Source organism: Dermacentor silvarum, chromosome 10 (genome assembly GCF_013339745.2).
Source record: "Dermacentor silvarum isolate Dsil-2018 chromosome 10, BIME_Dsil_1.4, whole genome shotgun sequence".
Classification (NCBI taxonomy): domain Eukaryota; kingdom Metazoa; phylum Arthropoda; class Arachnida; order Ixodida; family Ixodidae; genus Dermacentor; species Dermacentor silvarum.
The window spans coordinates 32040281-32047919 of record NC_051163.1 but is presented as its reverse complement, the minus strand read 5'-3'; positions in this window follow the sequence as shown (position 1 = coordinate 32047919).

The window sequence follows — 7639 nt, the reverse complement described above, 5'->3', positions numbered from 1 at the left end:
CTCTGTGTGAAGTAATCTGCATAACGAAAAAAGAAAAACAAGAAGTAATCAAATTGTATACAAGATGAGTGGCATGGATACCACAGTTGTTCTTCAGAGGTGCACCAGCATTCAGAATTCTGTGTTATAATGTAGCTTGCACTATTTGGTTTATATGATTTAGGGGCCTCATAATAATATCTTCAGAAATTTGTTTTTCAATAGTTTTCACACATCTGGCCACGGCGGCCGCATTTCAATGAAGGCGAAGTGAAAAGACACTGGTGTACTTAGATTTAGGTGCACGTTCAAGAATCCCAGGTGATCAAAATTAAGCCGGAGTAACCCACTATGGCGTGCCTCAATCAGATTGTGGTTTTGGCACATTAAACCTCATAATTTCTTTTTCACACATTCATTGATTACAGTCTAAATTATTTTTGACCATGCTAGCAATATTAAGCCAATCTTGCAGCATTTTCTCAGTGGATGTAGTTAAAAATTACTTTGCTGAACAGATGAACTGAAGTAGCAGTTATTGTATAGTAGGTGAATCACAGCGCATGAGACAAGGAATAACTGCAGAAATTAGATACACAGGGCACAGACTTCAAACTTATTTATTGGCATGAACACGCATCCTTATAGACATAATTTGTGCACGGAACACTAGACAGTGCTCGTCTAGTGTTTCGTGTTTTCTTTGTCCCTGTCTTCCTTGCACTGCATTCCCCAACTAACTGTGAACCAACTCGCTCAAATCAAAGTCCTGCATCATCTCTTGAGCTCTATGCCTCAGAGAGCTGAGGTGCAGAAGGCAAATGCACTCTGGTTTTGCGGGTGGAGCTTCTGTGTAATTATTAGGTTGTCACTGAGTGTATGGTGTGTGTTCAAAAAGAAACCCAACTTTTCCTATAACATCTTTATTGCTTATAGTACAACATCTTATCTCCTTTACGGTAGTCCCTTCTACCGGCAATACACTGTTCCCATCATTTCTTCCATTTTTGGAAAGCCTCCTGGCACGCACTTCCTGGGATGGCGCGCAGGTCTGTTGTCGCATTGTCCTGAATCTCCTCTATGGTTTGAAAACGATGTCCTTTCAATGTGGTTTTAAGTTTCGGAAACAGGAAAACGTCTGCTAGGGCTGGTCCGGAGAATACGGTGGATAGGGCACAATAAAAGTGTAATGTTTTGCTAGATAGCTGCGAACAAGGAGCGACGCGTGAGCCAGTGCATTTTCATGATGCAACATCCAAGTCTGGTTTTCCCACAGTCCAGGCCCCTTACTGCACACAGGATCCCTCAAACGTGCTAGCATTTCCTGGTAGACTTCTTTGTTTACCATCTGACTGTGTGGTACAATTTCCTGGTGGACGATGCCATTGCAGTAAAAAAACACAACCAACATCACCTTGATCATTGACCATGCTTGTTTGGACGAGGAGACCCTTTGCCACCCACTGCAACGACTGCACCTTCGTTTCAATATCACAGCCATAAACCCACGTATTATCACCTATTATGATTTTGTTAAGGAAGTTTTCATTGTCATTGGCAGTGGCAAGCAGTTCCTGGCTGATTTCAACACGGGTCTGTTTCTGATCGGCAGTCAGCAAACACAGCATGAATTTTGCACTGACATAACGCATCTTCAGTTTGTCACTCAAAATTTGATGGTAAAATTGTCCGCTGATGCCCACTTCGTCAGAAACTTCTTGAACAGTTAAACGACAGTTTCCACGAATCATAGCATGAACTCTCTTGACATGGTCATCATCTGTTGATGTGGAAGGTCGTGCACACTTGGAATCGTCACCCATCGACATTCTGCCATGTTCAAAGCACTTAAACCACTCATTGCACTATGTGCGACTTATACAGTCCTCCTCGTTTGCTTGGCTAAGCAATTGAAATCTCTCTGTGAAAGGTTTTCAAAGTTTTGTAGCAAAATTTCGCACACAAATGTTGTTCTTCAAGCTCTTTCACTGTCACTTTGGCACTAATCCGACGAACAGCTTTCGCACGTGCTCACTTACTACAGCTACAGCTGTAGTAGCTACAGCGGCTTTAGCTCACCAACTAACGGTCAGAGTTCAATACGTGGTAAATGGCAGCTTGTTGTCTAAACCTGCCGCTATGTGCGCTCAGTAGCCGCAGCACGCTCCCTCTGGCGGTGGGCGCGCTATTTCAAAAGTTCCGTTTCTTTTTGAACACACCTCGTATAGTCGCCTGCAGTTTCTTTGTGATCATTGTGACAATCTTTTTCCATCTTACATAGCCCGACATTTTACAGTACTTTACTGAGTAGACGAATTGGCGTGATTTGTTCTCTTTGGGTCGCAGACCTCACTATGGCCCTTCTAACTTCTAAAGAAATTCAAGCATTCGAGTTATTGTTCCATATTCAATGGAAGTGTCTTACATCTTGAGCGTGAAGTACTCCACTACAAAGCACATATTTACTGACGGCTCCTCTACGCAACGTAGCTCTTCCTGTGGTATTTTCGTTCCTTCCACAGGTCAGACATTTTTATGATGTTTAGAGCGATTAACATCATCAACATTGTTTGAGCTCTGAGCTGTACGCGATGAAACAGGCGCTAAGATACATACTATGGCAGCTTCAACAACAATCATGCAATTACATTTTGGTCCAGGACATAGCATACCTACACCACTTGGAATCTAACGCTGGACATATGATAGCATTTCAGTGGCTTCCAGGACATTGCAGTATAACAGGTAATGAAAAAGTGGATGAGGCAGCCCGCAAAGGACATGATCACATATCTATAAAAGTGTTTTTTCACTTAAAGTGAGGCTTCATCTATGACGAAGCACTATGTGCTCAATGAACAGCATAGAAGATGGTCGTCACATTCAGGCAATTGAAAGTTTTTGTTCAAAATCGACCCACAACTACAATCAACGCTACCAAAATGTCTACCACAGCATTTGGAGACCCTCTATCACCAGCTTTGGCTGAACGTTGCACACGTGAACAATCCTCTTTTTCACATTGGCCAGACCACAAATCCATGTGACAACTGCGACTCCATGGAATCTCTAGAGGCCATCTTGCTTGAGTGCCCAGCTTACAGAGATGAGCTACGTTGATATAAAATGAACATGGAGAAGCTTGACCAAGGCCCCTTGACATTGACGTCGATGCTGAGTCCCTGGCCTTACCCATCAAAACAGCGCAAAGCCCTAAAGTTTTTATGTATTGAGTCCAATTGGTTTGTTGTCTAAACTATGACTCGCACATCGTCTCAATCAAGACTGTGATTTTATTTTATTTTGCATTTACCATCTACCTTAATCGCATCGGATACTTACTGCTGATAACATCACAAGACTTGCATTTTTTTCTCCTTTTTCTTTTGCCCACTTTCTTCTAGCACCTTTCTCCTTCGTCCCATTCCCTGTAGGGTAGCATACAGGTGTAAATACTCTGGCTAAATACTCTAGCTGCTTTTTCAATAAAGAGCTTTCTCACTCTGGGGCCGCATTTTACAGACTTCCATTTTTTGTTAGTTTCATCTTGGTTTCACTGACTATAATGCGCAGCGATTTGAAAGTACTTTCTTTTTTAATTATATCGGAATACTCGAGAACAATCTTTAGGTCAATCCTTGTATTTAGCGTCCGTGTGTGTGTCCAGAACGCACGCGCACGCGTGTTAGCTGCAAATCCATGCTGGAAGCGCGTGCGGGAGAGCATATAATCTGATTTGTCGTTATTTATTAACAAGCCTGAAGACATTATGCTGCGTTTTTATTACGGTTTCAGTTTCTGCCTTGATGATGATGATGGCGTTGCGACGCGCCACCTACATTGGTGGAGAAAAAAAAAACATGGCGGTTGTTTACATTCATTCAAATATGATACGAGTAGGCTCGAGCTCATGCTACGCGGTAAATTGCAGATTGAATCTGAATTACTCTTTTCTGCAAGCGGTTAAACGCCTAAAGTGCACACGCCGCAGCGAAAATTGTGTACCTGACTCTCGTCTCTCTGTAAACGTGAGTAAACTGAATGCTGCGTTCTGCGCTTTCAACCTCGCGATACGATCATTTGTAACCGTTCTTTTAGGACTGGTTGCTAAATAAATAGTATTCAAAAGCGTGTGTAATAGTTGAACTGTCCCGCGAACAATCGAGCCACCTGTTTTGGCCAGTCTTGTTCTTTCCTTACGACGATTTATGTCTTCGAAGACGCGAACACCGGGAGAGTTGACGATTTAGCGAACGTGCCGTGAAAATTCATGCCTACTGATGCAAATGCCCTGCAATACAAGTTGAAGCGTTCGAGCTTCGCAGCGCGGCAGTGTTTGAGGTTTGCGTATTTGATTATGCAGTCATTTCATCGAGGCGAATGAGTAGACGTTTTTGTGTGTTGGCTCAACATACTCAAACATACATATACTCTTGTGCACTGGTTCTCTAAATCAACATATACATTTGCTCTATTTTGCAATAAATCTGGGTGCTTTTATGAATTACTGTTAGCTTTGTGTGACGATTTGCGGAGCTATTTTTAATACTTCCATTTTAATGTTTATTGTTACCGTGGTCATAGAGCATTCAGTATTTTTCAGTATTTCTTTACCGTGTAGGTTGTAGTTCAATAAATTCTGGTGCAAACTAAACGTGTTTCGTAGCGATGTTGCCCTTACAAGAGTGCAATCACACTGGGAAAACTGTGCTTGACAGCACAAATCTGCATAGGTGACATTAAAGAACAGGACATTTTGTTCCTTAAGCTCATGAAATTTGTCTAATGTACGAGGGCGAGCTCTTGCTGTGTGCCGGGATGGTTAACGTCACAGCCACTTTTTATCATCATTTAATGACATAGAGAATGAAAGGGATGAAATAATGTTGCAGTTTCCAAACTGTGCAATTCCTGCACTGGGTTCTTAGATAAACCTTTCCAGCTCTCGCAACATCCCATGCAGGACACGAAAAAGTCGCATAGATCTGGTAGCATGTTCACGTTGTGCATAATCACATTGCCACTGTGAATCGGTGGTGAAGCACAGTCTAGCTGGTGGTGCACAGACCCTTGAGAAATCATCTCGTGGTTTATAAGACCCCCATTTTTGTTATGTAGTTGAAAAGCTTATCAAAGATGCCCGTAGCATTTCCTTCATAGCTTGTAGAATTCTTTAACGGAATTTTTAGAACTGCGAGCTCATTTGATACCAGTATACGGGCATCTGCACTACTGTCAATTGATAGTGATAGCACATCACAAAAAAATTGAATTTGAAACAAGTCCAGCTTTAGTAGCAAAAATGTTTAAGCTATGCATTTAAAACGTTTTTGGGTGTGTGCAAATTGTGCCCCGCTTCTCCGAAACTTCTAATTAAAGTATGTGCATGATGTTTTCTTGTTTTTTCTTTGAAGTTATGTTTTTTGTCTTTTAAACTTTGCGTGTAGTGGCTGCTGTCTTGCCAAGCAGACGTAAGCCTATTATCAGCTACCACAATACCCACTATACTCCATTTCATATTTAGCATGTAACACTCTAGAACCTGTGCAGGTTTTGTCATCAAGAAGTATCACTCCGCATGTTTCATGGTGAAATGGTTCAAAGATCCAGCTGTGAATCAAAAGACTATAGGTTTGACTACTCGCCTCAACGATCCCAGATGAACCCACACAGTAGCAGCTCCTGCATCTCCTGTGCTTTACTAAGTTCAGTTAAAAATTTTTGAAATATATAAAATTCTGCTAGGAAATGCATTTACCTTACAAAAATATAAGACAGCATTGCCTTAAACATTAATTATGATAAACACTTCAGTGACGTCATCACAAAAAGTTTCTAATACCATGCATTTCTAATAATAATAGTTGGCACTCAATATTAGACAAGTACAACATATTACGTTAGATGGCAGCCTGCAGAGCAAAAACAATTTTTTAACAGCATCTTGTGCACCATGTGGCATCCCAGAGCCCGAGGGATGTTGTACAGATGCACATCTCTGGTGTCGTTGCACACAAACTTCTCCCACCAGCAGATGATAATAATGACGAGAGCAATTTCAGCTTGGTGCACAACTGTAGATTTTAACTGTGCACAACACGAAACCAAGACACGGATGGAAGCAGTAAGACACACAAGTGCTAACATTCAACAAATGTTTATTTGAAGCATGACACAACGTATATAGCATGAATTCAAAGCAAGTGCACGTGTCACACAGCCATAACTTCAAAAATCAGCTCGAAGAAACTCGAGTTCGTTTCCTAATAATCCTACAGATGGCGAGCTTAAGCATTGTGTGCCAACCTGTCAATCACTTTGGCCGAAATTGTCAGCCTTACTAAATTTTCTTCATTCTTGGATGTTTTGTCTTGTAGCAGAAGGACAGTCTTCTTCCTACTCATTACAGAATGTGCGGATATCATCCACCATTTCAAGAACCTGGCGTAACATCAAAGGAAAAAACAGCTAGTTAATTATTGTGGCCATGATGATTGACAGGCTGGGCACACAATGCACGAGTACCTATGACGTTTTACTAAGCTCGAGGGTGCAGTATCGAATCCCAGTCGCGGTGCCCGCATTCCGATGGGATGAAATGCAAAAACGCCCGCGTGCCGTGGGTTGAGTGCATGTGAAATAACACTAGGTGGTCAAAATTAACCTGCAGTTTGCCACTACAGTGTGCCTCATAATCAAATTTTAATTTTGGCACGTAAAACCCCAGAATTTAATAAAAAATAATGTGTAAGCTTGCCATCTGTAGGATATTAGGAAAAGAATCTGCATTTCCTTGGGTCAATTTTAGATCATTTTTGGAAGTCATAGCTGTTTGACATGCACATTTACTTTGAATTCGTGTTCAAAAATGTTCTGTCATGCATCAAATAAATGTGTTGAATGTTAGCACTTGTGTCTCTCCTCTGTCCATGGCTTAGTTTTGTATGCTATTCTTCTACAGACAATTGTGGCAAGCAAGCATGCCCACGTTGACATCGCCATGTGCTGTGTTGAGAGCAGTAACCGAATGCCGCAGTATGGACTTGTGTTCACTACAATGGATCCATGTAACTACAATTTTCGCACTGTCATTAGTAGGGTCAGGCGCTGAGTGAGTTGCTGTCTACCATATGAAAGTATGCCATTTTGAGCCGTTTGTGAGATTGAAGCACCCAGTGACCCAGTCTTGACACATGTCAACTGCAAGGCTGTGCATCTTGTTGCCATTCTGCAAACATATCTCAACTCGGATCTTGAAGAAACTGATGTAGCTACCTCTGTTGCGCACAATTGTAAGCTGAAGCTTTCTTTGCCCACGTGCCAGAGATTTGGCAGGCTGTCGTGCATCTCACCGAGTAAAATGACCAGATTTCAGATACAAAAAGTGGTGACTTGGTAGGCTTGGAAGGCTAAAATGGAAGCAAACCTAAGCTTTGTCCTTGGCCAATAACCAAGTGAACACTGAAGGTCTGGCGAATGCACCAGACGCAGATTTAAAAACATTTGCTTAGAGCCGCACGTTATTGAGATTTTTATATCAAATAGCTGAATGAAAACTTAAGTATGCCCTTGATGAGCCATTATCATTGCTGTACTTATAAGGCCTCAAATTTATGTGATAAGTCTGCACTTCGCACCTGATTGAATAACAGTTATGAGA